The following is a 13,323-nucleotide window of genomic DNA, read 5'->3' on the forward strand; positions in this document are numbered from 1 at the left end:
AATTACTCGATTATTCGAACTAACTAGTTCAGTGTTTTTCAACCTTTTTTAAGTCGCGGCACGTTTTCACATTGGAAAAAATCTCGCGGCACACCACAAACCGAAAATGTTCCAAAATTATTTTCTGTACAGTATATTTAATTATAAAATAATTTCTCAGTATGTAAACTTACTCAGTGTGACACTTGAGCCTGTTTAGATGAACACAAAGTTGGTATCCTTATTCTTTAACAGCTATCAGTCTTTCTCTCCGCCCAGGGGATACAATTTTTGACTGGGGTACCGTATTTTTCGGACTATAAGTCGCACCTGAGTATAAGTCGCACCAGCCATAAAATGCTCAACGGAGAGGAAAAAAACATATATAAGTCGCACCGGAGTATAAGTCGCACTTTTGGGGGAAATTTAATTGATAAAATCCAACACAAAGAACAGATATGTCATCTCGAAAGGCAATTTAAAATAAAAATAGAGAACAGCTGAATATATATACATATATATATATATTATATATATATAATATATATAATATATATGAGTATGATATTGTTACATGATGCATGAACAACGAAATGCGAATGTGGCCGGTATGTTAACGTAACGTAGCTATTAAGAGTTATTCAGATAACCGTAGCATAAAGAACATGCTTACAAGTTTACCAAACCATCAGTGTCACTTCAAAACCAAAATAACATGTGAAATGATATAATAATTAGTGTTGCACCGATACCATTTTTTGGGCCCGATACAGATACCTGGCAGTGCAGTATCGGCCGATACCATTCCGATACCACTCTGTTAGCAAAAAAAAAACAAAAAAAAAACATATACAGTACTGTGCAGGACACCTGCCTAAAACTTTTTCACAGTACTGTATATTTTTATTATATTATGTATATACAGGTTATACTGTATGTATATATTTTCCCCAGGTGGAAGCTTCCATGATCCCAATAAATTTAATAATTAAAAAAAAATATATATGTATATATGTACGTATAAGGGATGCAACGATACAGTTAAGTCATGGTTTGGTACGATTTTCGATACAATTCAATACATTAAATGCGCTGAAACAGAAAATACAACTGTTATTATTATTATTATTGTTATTATTTGCTGACAAGCAAAAACAACATCATATAAACAAGCATTTTAGTGCATAATATTAATGTGCTTACTTCTTACTGATCTGAAGAAATTTTGTATATAAGTGCTGAGAGCAATCTTTACTGTTTGTAAAGTGGGGCACACTGTTGATTGCTGCAGCTCTCTTAGCAGCTATATTTACCATATAAGCAAAACATCCTATTTGTGGTCCGAGTCCATCTGTAACATGTACTGAATTAACAGTATTTGCAGCATTATCTATAGTCACTGGTATGGATTGATTTGGCCTGCTTAACTTCCATTCAGTCATGGTGGTTTCTAATTCATACGTGTCGCTCTGGGCTCACGCAGCTAATGGCGTGGGATCTAATGTAGCACATCTAGGTTGCTATTTGATGATATCTAGTGTGCGCGCTACGGCTGCGCCGCTTAAGTGTTTTCTGGCCACAGAAGTCACTTCTGCTCATTACTGCACAACACATATGACAATTGACTTTCATAAACAGGACGAGTTTGAAGTACGGCGCTCTTAATTTGCCACTCATTGTTCATCATGAAACCATGAATTTGCTTAGTCTCCCACGGTTTTAAGCTTTCTGATCCCATCAGCGCTATAATAGCAGGCGTTAATACGCATGTTAATCGTTTGTGAATGCCATGTTAGATGAGCAGCGTAACATCGCGGATATGCGTTGTAATTTACATCCTTAAAATTGAAGACGAAGGAGTTAATTTCGTTAGGTAATTTCGAGACAAAGACATACAGATGTCATGCATCGGGATTTGGGAAGTTAGCTCACGTGGGGAAGACAGTACATTTGCATTCAAGTGAGGCCAGTAGATGGTATCGGCGCCCTAAATGTTGGTACTCGTCGATACCGATGCCACCAATTCGGGCCGGATCGGCGCCCCCTGCCGATACTGGTATCGGTATCGGTGCAACTTTAATAATAATGTGTTAATAATTTCACACATAAGTCACATAAGAGTATAAGTCGCACCCCCAGCCAAACTATGGAAAAAAACTGCGACTTATAGTCCGAAAAATACGGTAACTACATTGGCACGACACCGGCGGGCGTACCATATTCAATGGATGACAATCTTGGCGAAAAGTATTGCCTAAGCAGCCTGATTTAGAATTCCTCTCAAGAATGATGGGGGGGGGGGGGGGGGTGCTCATTGTATGCTTATTATTATAAATATTCTCGTAAGTTAATTTTATTGCTGACACTGCGTTTCGGGATCATCAACATGTTTTGCCCCGCCCCCGGCCCCAAAAGTCAAACTCCACCTATGCAGGACACCCATCTTCTTCACTGTTGTTTGTTACCATCTTGTGTTCTCGCTGAAGTCCTCAATGCTTAAACCGGAAAACCTCTACTCCAAATAGTGTACAAACAGACCTAAGCCAAATTGCTAGAGAACAGTGGAAACGCAGTTAAATTTTGAACAATTATTCGTCCGAGATGGATTCAGCCAGATAGAATAAAATTACTGTGAAAGACTACACGTTGATGACATCATCTTTACTCAAACTGTTTTTAACATCTTAATACTCCCAAACTTTGTCAAGGGCCGTCATTTTCTTTTGCCAGCAGTCTACTCAAGACAATGAGGCCCTCAAATGAATGCAGGGAAGTGTGATAATTATTGCTATTCTGAGAAGTAGAGCCAGAGAGCAGGAGAAGGAGGCAATTATTGTTCTGCAGCAATGGAAGGGAAATACTTGTTTCCTTGACTGGACCTAAATATTTACCCTCCTCTAACAGACAGCTGACTCACGCTCGGGAACGACGGCACGCACGGAAAGGCCCTGAGCCCTGCAATCTGCAGTTGGCCACTTCCACACCATAGTCAATAGGCACGCACACACAAGAATGTTTTCTCTCAGCACCTCACACACCCAGCTTCCTTAACTGATTAGTGGACTGCAGTGCTCTGGTAGTCTGACGATAGCCCATTTCCCATTTTCGCCATCAAGTTAGTCTATTATTTTCCTTTTCTTTTTTTCTTTTTTTTTATGGCAGGTGCTAAAAGACTGCAGGAAGTGAGCATGCTTCTGTGTTATGAGCTTGTGCCATTCAGGAAGAAGACTGCTTCATTTACAAAAAAAAAAAAAAAAAAAAAAAAAAAACTATTAGAAAGTGCTTTTCGAAAGCATCATTTCAGCATTTCTCTACTCACAAATGTAATGTGTTAATGTGTTTCATGTGACACATTAATGGTCTGATATAATGCTAAATGTATGCAGTAGCCTTATAGAAAATATGTCAAATAAAAGAGTATTTTAATGCAGAGTACAGTGGGCGGTCAGAGTTAGAGGACTTACCTGCCAACTCCAATGCTGCCTCTTTCACATATGTTGAGATGTTTCTTCAGCTTGTTTGGCCAACGTATGTTCGTGTTTGTTTGGTCAATCTGCATCCATGATCCTACACACACCTGTCTGCAACACAATATGGCACGCCTTCTGGGTTAAATAAGAAAAACATTCTATCCAAACTCATACAGTGGAAATGACATCGCACGCACAAAAGAGGAAGGACACATACTGTGTATGAATGTGAAACAAAAACTAAATCAATGTACATATAACATTTTATAAGACAGGCATGAAAATGGGTCTGGGGTTAAAAAGGTGAGAAGGGTGTGGGTGGAGGAAATATGTTCTGGTACACTGGGGCAATCCCAAACGACTAATTTTCTCCCGATTAGTCAGCCGTTTATTTTTATGATTAGTCAACTAATCTAATTTTTTTTTTCTTTTTTTGATGTCGCTTATTAATTCACAAAAACATTTTGGAACACTTAAAGAGCATACGACACGAGAAAAAAAGTCTTAAATGGCATTATTATGTGAATTAGAATCATATTTTGAGATGATTCGACTATATACAACAATTTAGCAAAGCACAGATGACGAGAAATTAGTTTTTTAATCTGCTGATTAGCCACACCTACCATTATAGGGCTTTAACGTCCCCAACAGGTGGATGACGTCAGCGGTAGACTGAGCTCATCGGCTTTACTATTCAGCCCATTGAGGGGAAATTATTCAGAACGAGGAAAACGAGACGAAGAGAGCCGCAAAATGTCATTGTTTCAGTCTCTTTTCAGTCTATTTTTACAGGATATTCTTTTTATCCAAGTATTTTTCCCCAATAGCTAAATAAATGGCATGGTCATGACAAATAACAGTCTTGTGCTGAATGGAATATGAAATAATAAAAATGCATTTATTCAGGACGACATGGCAAAATGACTCCATAATGGTCAAAACTGTCGACTTCACCTTTATTGTCGCACCTCCCGAACGATATTTTATGACACCTAAATCGGACATATGTCATTTCCCTTCCCCGGCTTCGGAGAATGTAAACAAACCAGAAGGCGTGACAGCTAGCCGACCTGCTAACCCGAACCGAGTGATGTTTCGAAGTCTTCGAAGCGGAAAATCACACATAACTATCCTGGATTATTTGACATGACGACCCGGTTGTCAATTGTCTTCGCGGATCGGCAAACCGCCCGGTGGAGAGCAATTTACAGTTCGTTCCCAGGAGGAGGGTGGCTGCAGTTGTTGAGCAGCTAACATGCTGCTGCTAATGAGCATTAGGAGAGCTTTTTACATGCCTATCAATGATCAAACATAAGTAGTCCTTCATTTAAAGGAAGTTTGTAGTGTTTACTTTGTAATCGCTGTATTCGTATTTGACATAATACAAAACAAGATGTTTACTCACTTCCTCGTAAGTCCAATGGTCCCACAGTAAATATCCACTGTGAATGGGAACCTTTTGAAACTCCAAAAAGGCGCATACACCTCTCCCTCATACAGAATGATTTTTCTGCAGCTGTTTGGCTGGCGTGATGCGAAAAATAAACGTATTAATCCGCAAAATCAGCTGAATCCTTCGTCCTCATACACAACAGTACACTGTAGCGTAAAGAGGACGTCTTCTACCGTACACGTCACAGCGCCCTCCTCCTCAATGCAAGACCGAAGCCGGAGGTCACTCATTTTCATGGCGCGGGATTAAAAAAACTAAATAAAAATAGCGATCGCTTCCACACACATCCAAGCGGCCCATATCATTCAGGGGCATAAAATACCGCGTGTATTATGAAATAAACATGCTTTTTCGTGTCACAGGCACTTTAAATTTTTATTAAAGTACAATTAAACACGTGAATAACAACAATAAATCACAAATAAACAATAATGTCAAATGCTGATAGCATTAACTAGTGCAAAAAATGGAATGTAAACAGATTCAGAACACTCACTTCGCCTTTCCAACATGATTCAAAACAATTCTTAAAAAATATATCTAGCATTAATATTATAGTATACTACAATGTATAATAGTATTATAATCATTGCCAATCATATTTTTCATAAAGGATGTCATTTTAAAGCTATTCTTAGTGTAGAATCTGAATTCTGAAGTATGTGAGATTAACTCCAGAAATCGTTATTTATGTGACGAACATGACTTGCTTTTATTTTGAAATATTCACCGAAAGTATGTACGTTTGTTAAACCGCTAACCGTAAGCTTTACACGCCGCAAAAAAAAGCACTTTTCGTCATTGCATGTGGTTTCAGTCATAGATTTACTTTTTTTTTCTTTACGTTTGCAAATGCTGTTAACCAGCGATTTTTCAGGTTTGAAGTGTGACCTTTTAACCGCAAGTTTGCGTTTTGGAGAAGACTGACAATGTTTTATAACAGGCTACAGTAGGTTGTCTTTTTTCCCCCATTAGGCTCAATGTAGCAATGCTAACATTTACAGTGTTTAATATAGATGTGTTTCCTTCTTTTGTATGTTTGAACTTTAATTCCATGGCATGTTAATGACCAATAAACATCTGCGAAAGAAACACAAGTCTCATATGCCATCAACGTGCACGTGTACACGCATGCGACGATAAAACGCAGCCCTCATTTTTATTTACCGTACAATATATGGACTCATTGAATATCATGACAGGCTTAGCATCTTCAATAAAACATGTCGTTAGTTAGATGGACAATCTACCAGCTTGTAATTGTCTCCTGTTGTCTTCCAAAATTACAACTGGGTGACAGCGCTTTAGGTGTTCATTCACGACCGACATGCAGCCAAGCTTGGCATTGAAGAGAGAGGACACAACAGTGTACCCTCCTTTGTTCTGTTGAAATAAGTCAATGTTTTGGCCACTCTGGTGCGCTTTTTTGGCTTTGTGCCGCTTTCCCCGCTTGCATACTAAGCGTCTGACATTTAAAAAATCTCCCAAACCCACTCCACCCCTTAACAATTTTCTCCTCGGAACTACACAATTCACGTACGTCAACCTTTTTGACTTCAAAACGGCGAATTTCGCCGAAATGTGAGAGATTTTCATGCCTGTAAGCACATGGTAGATACTCTAAAGATGCCTTAGATTTTTCCCCATTTTCCGAATTTTGTTTTCTTTATTACAGTCTTTCTCAATTGCTTTGGTACGTTTCTCAGATCGAACTGACATTCTCAAAACTAGTTGTTCAATCCTCACAACATGTCGTACAAGTCGCGAAACAACATGGATTACCTGTAAAAGCCAGTTTTCTGTGCAAAATACTTTGTCTATCGCTCAAAATGAAATTTCTGTGTCAATGAACATGTCAGTGCTGTCAGAATGATAAATCCTTGTTTCAATGTGTACAGACAGCAGTCAAATTGCTTAGTCATGCTCTCAAATGAACAGTTACTCTGGTGGAAGGCTCTGATGCTGAAGATGATGTACTGTACTTAAGTTTTGATGAAAACTGCAAGTTACACTTTTGTGTATGGGAAAACGATTGCAAGAGACTGGACAAGATTCAGTTTACACGTTTACTGTTTTTACAACCTTTACTGACCATGTCATTGCAATTCAGAAAGCAAAAGACTGAGTATCACAAAGAAATATAACATGTAAGCAAAATTGTGAACATAAGACAATAAGCACAACTAAACTTCAAATGCTCTCAGGATTATTCCCCTATTCTTTCTACACATCTTGACGTTCCTCTCTGTTGGGCCACAACGGATGTCCTCTCTTGCTTTACAGCGTGGAGAGAATCTTCTCGAATGCCTTACCCAGCCTCTGCAGGCATCTGCTGTGATGTCACTGCATGCTGCATTCATGGATGGCATCCTGGAGAGTCATCTGATTGTGACGCTGGCAATCATCATCATACATTTGCCATCTCCATGTGGAGAAAAATACTTCTATGAGATTGAGGAATAGGGAGTATAGTGGTAGGAACTTTATTCCCATTCTGTTATGGGTTGCAAACCATTCCCTGATTATGTTGGCGTGGTAGAAACCCACATTTTCCAAACTATTACAAATTTTGGCAGGTTAAAACAGGTCACATAAAATAAGTAATGAAAATGCTAAGAAATAAGAACGCAAATGTTGACATGTTCATCCATTTTGCATGTAAAGGCTTATGCAATGAAGTAATGACTAGATCTTGTGGGTGGTGAGACTATTCATTGGAGACCAATGATAATGCATTTTGACCATCATGGCAGATGCAACTGGTAATGTAGGAAACAGCACAAAATTGTACAAAATAATTTGGATGGATGCACAAAAACATCTGCAACTTGCTCAAAGGAATGAGAAACTGCTTTTCTGGTGTGCACTAGTGATGTTGTGAGGATTGAACAAGTATTATTTAGGATTGCAAGTCTGATCTGAGAAACGTACCACAGCAATTGAGAAAAACTGTAAGTCCTAAAATATCCAGACACAACAAGATTTTAATTGGATATACTGTGCTTCATTTTCACAGCACAAGCATGTAGAGTAAATATAGGTAAGATGGAGACAAAGTAGCATCCATTTTTTTCAGGTTATTGTTGAGGTTTTTAAGAACATTTAAGGGACAGAGAAAACAGTTGATTTACCATGATTTTGAAGCTTCAATTATTACTACAGTGATACCTCTACATATAAAGTTAATTCGTTCCAGGACCTTGTTTGGAAGTCAAAATGGTCGAATGTCGAGTAGGATTTTCACATAAAAATACATTATAATTCCATTAATTCGTTCCACAGCCTGAAAACCTACACAAAATCCTTAGTAAATACTGCTGGTACTATTACATATGGCAGTTACACATAGCAAAACAAATAAACTATTAATAAAAATCGGAATAATAATATAATGATAATAATTAGGGCTGACAAACGATTAAATTTTTTAATCGAGTTAATTACAGCTTAAATATTAATTAATTGTAATTAATCGCAATTCAAACCATCTCTAAAATATGCCATATTTTCTGTAAATTTTTGTTGGAATGGAAAGATAAGACACAAGACAGATATATACATTCAACCTACGATACATAAGTACTGTACTTTTTTATTATAACAATAAATCAACAAGATGGCATTAACATTATTAACATTCTGTTAAAGCGATCCATGGATAGAAAGACTTGTAGTTCTTAAAAGATAAATGTTATAGTTACAAGTTATAGTAATTTTATATTAAAACCCCTCTTAATGTTTTCGTTTTAATAAAATTTGTAAAATTTTCACTCAAAAAAATAAACTAATAGCTCGCCATTGTTGATGTCAATAATTACACAATGCTCATTCATGGTACTGAAACCCATAAAATCAGTCGCACCCAAGCACCAGCAGAGGGCGACAAAACACCAAAAAACACAAGTAACAAGTGGACATTACACTGTGCTGTCATTTTAATCTGTTTGAGCAGGGCATGTGCGTTAAATGTGTCAAATATTTTAACGTGGTTAATTTAAAAAATTAATTACCGCCCGTTAACGCGATAATTTTGACAGGCCTAACAATTATAATTCCTGTAATAATGTAACGGATAGGGATCTAATGTGGCGGATGTGTTTTACCTGCTGTACATGAACGTACTGCGTGGCTGGTGTGCGGAGTGTGGTACAAACATTACTTTCTCTTTTAATGTTTTGTTGTTGGCGGACAGTAGGCGTGTTGTGTTGCAGAAGTTGTGAAATATATGATTAAAACCTGCCGATGTTACCACAATAATAATTGTCACCTTAACTTATAAAGACTGGCGAACGGCGGTCGGAGGGAGGACTGTCGAGATCGTAGACATTCTATGCCCGTATTGTTGAGCCAGTTCACAGACTTGCACACCACGCTCATTTTTCTATCATTTCCATCTTCATTTCAAAGGTAACCATCACCTTTTTCCTTTTCTCACCACCGGCATTAACTTTCTTGGAACCGGTGTTGATTTCACTCAAAAGTAAATCCGCCGTGAGTACCGTCTTTCGGCAAAACAAAGAAATGCGGCGCTGTCGTAAATCATCATATTTCAAGGTTGTCATCGGACGCAGAAACAAATTTTACGTCGGATGTCTAAAAGATCGTGTGTTGAAGCGATCGTATGTCGAAGTACTACTGTACTTGCTTTATTTTTGGATCATTCAAATTTGGTAAAATTACTTATAACACTCTTGACTCTTGATTTTTCTCATTTAGAAGACGTGAATTAGAATTATATTTTGAGAGGATTCGACTATTTACAACAATTTAGCAAAGCGCAGATGACGAGAAATTAGTCTTTTGATCTGCCGGTTAGCCACGCCTACCATTATAGGGCTCTAGCGTCCCCAATAGGTGGATGACGTCAGCGGGAGAATGGGCTCATCGGTTTTACTATTCAGCCTATTGAAGGGGGGAATTATTCAGAACGAGGAAAATGTGATGAAGAGAGCCGCAAAATGTCATTGTCTCTCTACTCCAATATTTTTACAGGATAGTCTTTTTATCCCAGTATTTTCCCCCAATAGCTAAATAAATGGCATGGTCATGACAAATAACAGTCTTGCGCTAAATGAAATATGAAATAATAAAAATGCATTTATTCAAGACGACATGGCAAAATTACTCCATAATGGTCAAAACTCTCGACTTCACCTTTACTGTCGCACCTCCCGAACGATATTTTATGCCACCTAAGTCGGGCTTATGTCATGTCCCTTCCCCGGCTTCGGAGAATGTAAACAAACCAAGAGGCTTGACAGCTAGCCGACATGCTAACCCGAACCAAGTGATGTTTCAAAATCTTCGAAGTGGAAAATCACACATAAATAGCCCGAATCATTTCACATGACGACTGGGTTGTCGATTGTCCTCGCCGATCGGCAACCCTCCCGGTGGAGAGCAGTTTACAGCTCGTTCCCCTCCTACTATGGACAGGAGACCTTGGCGGGGATGCAGCTGGACAATGACCGCCACACAAACCGGCCGACGTTGGAGGAGCGTGTGGCTGCTAAATAGTCAACACGAATATGGCAAAATAATGCTTTACTGCACGGCGAAGACGTAAACATCAAGAGTCATACGAGAGCGGCTGAAGTTGTTGTGCAGCTAATGTGTATGAGGAGAGGTTTTTACATGCCCATCCTTGATCAAACATAAGTAGTCCTTTATATAAAGACAGTTTGTCGTGTTTCCTTTGTAATCGCTGTATTCGCGGCTATTTTTAACACAAAATTGCAATTTCTGATCGGTCGGAAAATTTGACAGAAAACCGCGCACATGAAGAGGGCAATAAGCCGAGAATAGTGCTCTCCCGGTCGTCAGCCGAGGGGACAAGGAGCATGTCAGCCACAAAATGCAAGCCACCTACATATTAAAATGATCCCAGTATTTGACATAATACAAACACAATGTTTACTCACTTCCTTGTAAGTCCCATGGTCCCACAGTAATAGGGCTTGTTTTGGCCGATATCCCCCAGTGAATGGGAACCTTTTGAAACCCCAAAAAGGCGCACACGCCTCTGCCTCGTACAGCAAGATTTTTTTTGCAGCGATTTGGCTGGCGTGATGCGAAAAATAAACGTATTAATCCGCAAAATCAGATGAATCCTTAGTCCTTCTCATACAACAGTACGACTGTCGAGTGAAAAGGACTCCTTCCTCGTACACATCAAAGCGCCCTCTTCCTCAATGCAAGACCGAAGCCGGAAGTCTGTCATTTTCGTAGCGCGGGATTAAAAAAAATTGAATAAATACATCGATCGCTTCTTCACACGTCCAAGTGGTCCATTTCATTCAGGAGCATAAAATACCGTGTGTATTATGAAATAAACGTTTTTTTTTTTTTTTGTGTCACAGGCACTTTAAGAAGTGAACACTTCTTGGATGAGATGTTTATTTTTCTGAATCAAGTGTCACAAAAAACTACAAGAGCAACGTGTGCTCATTAATCTTTCAGTGCTCACTAAATTAAAATTTCAGATGGTGTCATCATGTGTCTGTTTAAACTCAAAGGTTTCGTATGACTTTTGGGTAAAACATTTTTTTGTCAGTAGAGCCTCCGAATCAAAATTAAATTTTTTTGTAATTCTGGAATATGAAAGTGGTACTCCTCTAAGACTCCCTCGATGGAATCGGAGAAAGATCACATCCTTCGGCGTATGATAAATTTTATATCTCCGCATGAGTCAGTGAACTTTTTCATTCCGGCTGCAGAGAAACCTCAATTTAGAGATACATATAACGATTACTGCTATGTTCGCTGCCTCGCTCCCTGGTGAAAACAAGAGACAATAAATAATAAATTTTTCTCTTTAAGCTGTGTTCCTTACATGAAAAAGTAATGCTTGCTAATACCCATCTTATAGAACACATTTTCTCTTTTAACAGGATTTAATGAGCGTTGGTACTTGAGCAAATTAGGTGCGGGAAGCTCCTGTTAATTACAAGTTCAATTATGTAGTTTGCATGCATTAATCACAATGTTGTTTCTCCGCTTTCCATTTATTTTTAAAACACAGAGTCAAGCTGTGTTTAGATAGGAAAACTGCTAATCGGCTCAATTTTCTCAGATACACATCAAGGACTCCTTAGGACTGCAAACGCAGTGAACAGTGGAATAATATGTCTACAGACGACCAATTGCTGGTGTAAAAAATTAAGCTGTGCTGGAGGAGAAAAGGGGCTTTACACAAAGATGTCCCATTGACATGGAAGTATGATTTAATAGATTTCAAAACGGGACAGATGATGTACAAAGCCTCAACTAATAGCCTTCCGTATAAGTTGCAAAGTCGTTTCCAAGCTAGGGAATCGAAATACGATTTGAGGGGAGAAAATGTGTTTAAACTTAACTACGCTAGAACAACACTAAAATCATTTTTGGTTCCTTACTCCGGTGTAAAGCTTTAGAACAAACTAGATTCTGCAGTGACCAGCTCGGGGTCATTGGCTGTTTGTAAGAGGAGGTATAAACAAACCTTATTAAATAATTATGTTGCTGACTCAAGCTAACTCTTGGACATAATAAGAAGTGTCCAATGTTAAATAATGTCTGGGTGGCAACTCAAAACTGGAAGCAAAACCGAGTGTACCTAAACAATGGAAGGCAAAAATAAAAGAGGAAAAAAAAAACAAAGGCAGAACTCACAAGGACATATCTGTTGGCTGTAAATGCACAGACAATTGACTTCAAATTCTTCAAATTCTGTAACGACATGGAACTGGTCGATTGGCCACTGTCCTGCTTTACAATGCGGTCAGAACCTGGACAACGCGCCTGCCCGGAAAACACCTTAAAGCGATCCTCTAACTTAAATACATGTAGGCTCTAATAAACCACAATTGTTCTCTTGTACTAAAATATGTTGTTAGAAACACATAAAATGTTAAATCAATGGCAATATTTTATAATATTTAGTCCATATTTTGACCGTTAGTTGGCGCCATGGTTTGCAGGCTCGCACGTCATTGGTATCTTTCGTGTTCAACAATTGCTTATTGCTGCCTAAACTCGCGAAGTAAAATGCCACGATGTGCTGCTTTTGGATGCAATTTCCAGTCAAATGGAAACAAGGGGAGTGAAGTGAGTGGTCAAGGTGGAATTATTATTTTTAGTGAATAAATGTGCATAAGTGGAAGCTTCTCCCCCTTTTTGGTCCCTGTATGCACGTATCCTACGGTTCCTACCCACCACGCGTTACAACTAGCGCCTGAACAATTTTCCTGGATCCTCAGTCAAGTAAGGGATCCGTCTATTTTCTGGATCCGACGGTCCCACCACGTCTGCTATATTGGTTTCGGATCTGTCCATTTTATTGATTCGTCAGTCCCACAGCGGCTTTTCGGATCAGTCTATTTTGTGGAATCGACGGACTGATCGCGGCTGCGACATTGCCATGGGTTCGGTCTAATTCCT

The 13,323-nt window shown here is 38.7% G+C and overlaps 1 long non-coding RNA gene across 1 annotated transcript in view; it reads right to left on the bottom strand.

Moving 5' to 3' along the window:
• The window catches only part of LOC130918099 (uncharacterized), a 152,463-nt gene that overhangs the window by 27,426 nt on the left and 111,714 nt on the right, over positions 1-13,323 (bottom strand). The window contains exon 2 of the long non-coding RNA XR_009063560.1: positions 3,444-3,560. This is a non-coding gene — a long non-coding RNA (uncharacterized LOC130918099). The remainder of the gene's footprint in view (positions 1-3,443; positions 3,561-13,323) is intronic.

Source organism: Corythoichthys intestinalis, chromosome 6 (genome assembly GCF_030265065.1).
Source record: "Corythoichthys intestinalis isolate RoL2023-P3 chromosome 6, ASM3026506v1, whole genome shotgun sequence".
NCBI classification, from domain to species: Eukaryota; Metazoa; Chordata; class Actinopteri; order Syngnathiformes; family Syngnathidae; genus Corythoichthys; species Corythoichthys intestinalis.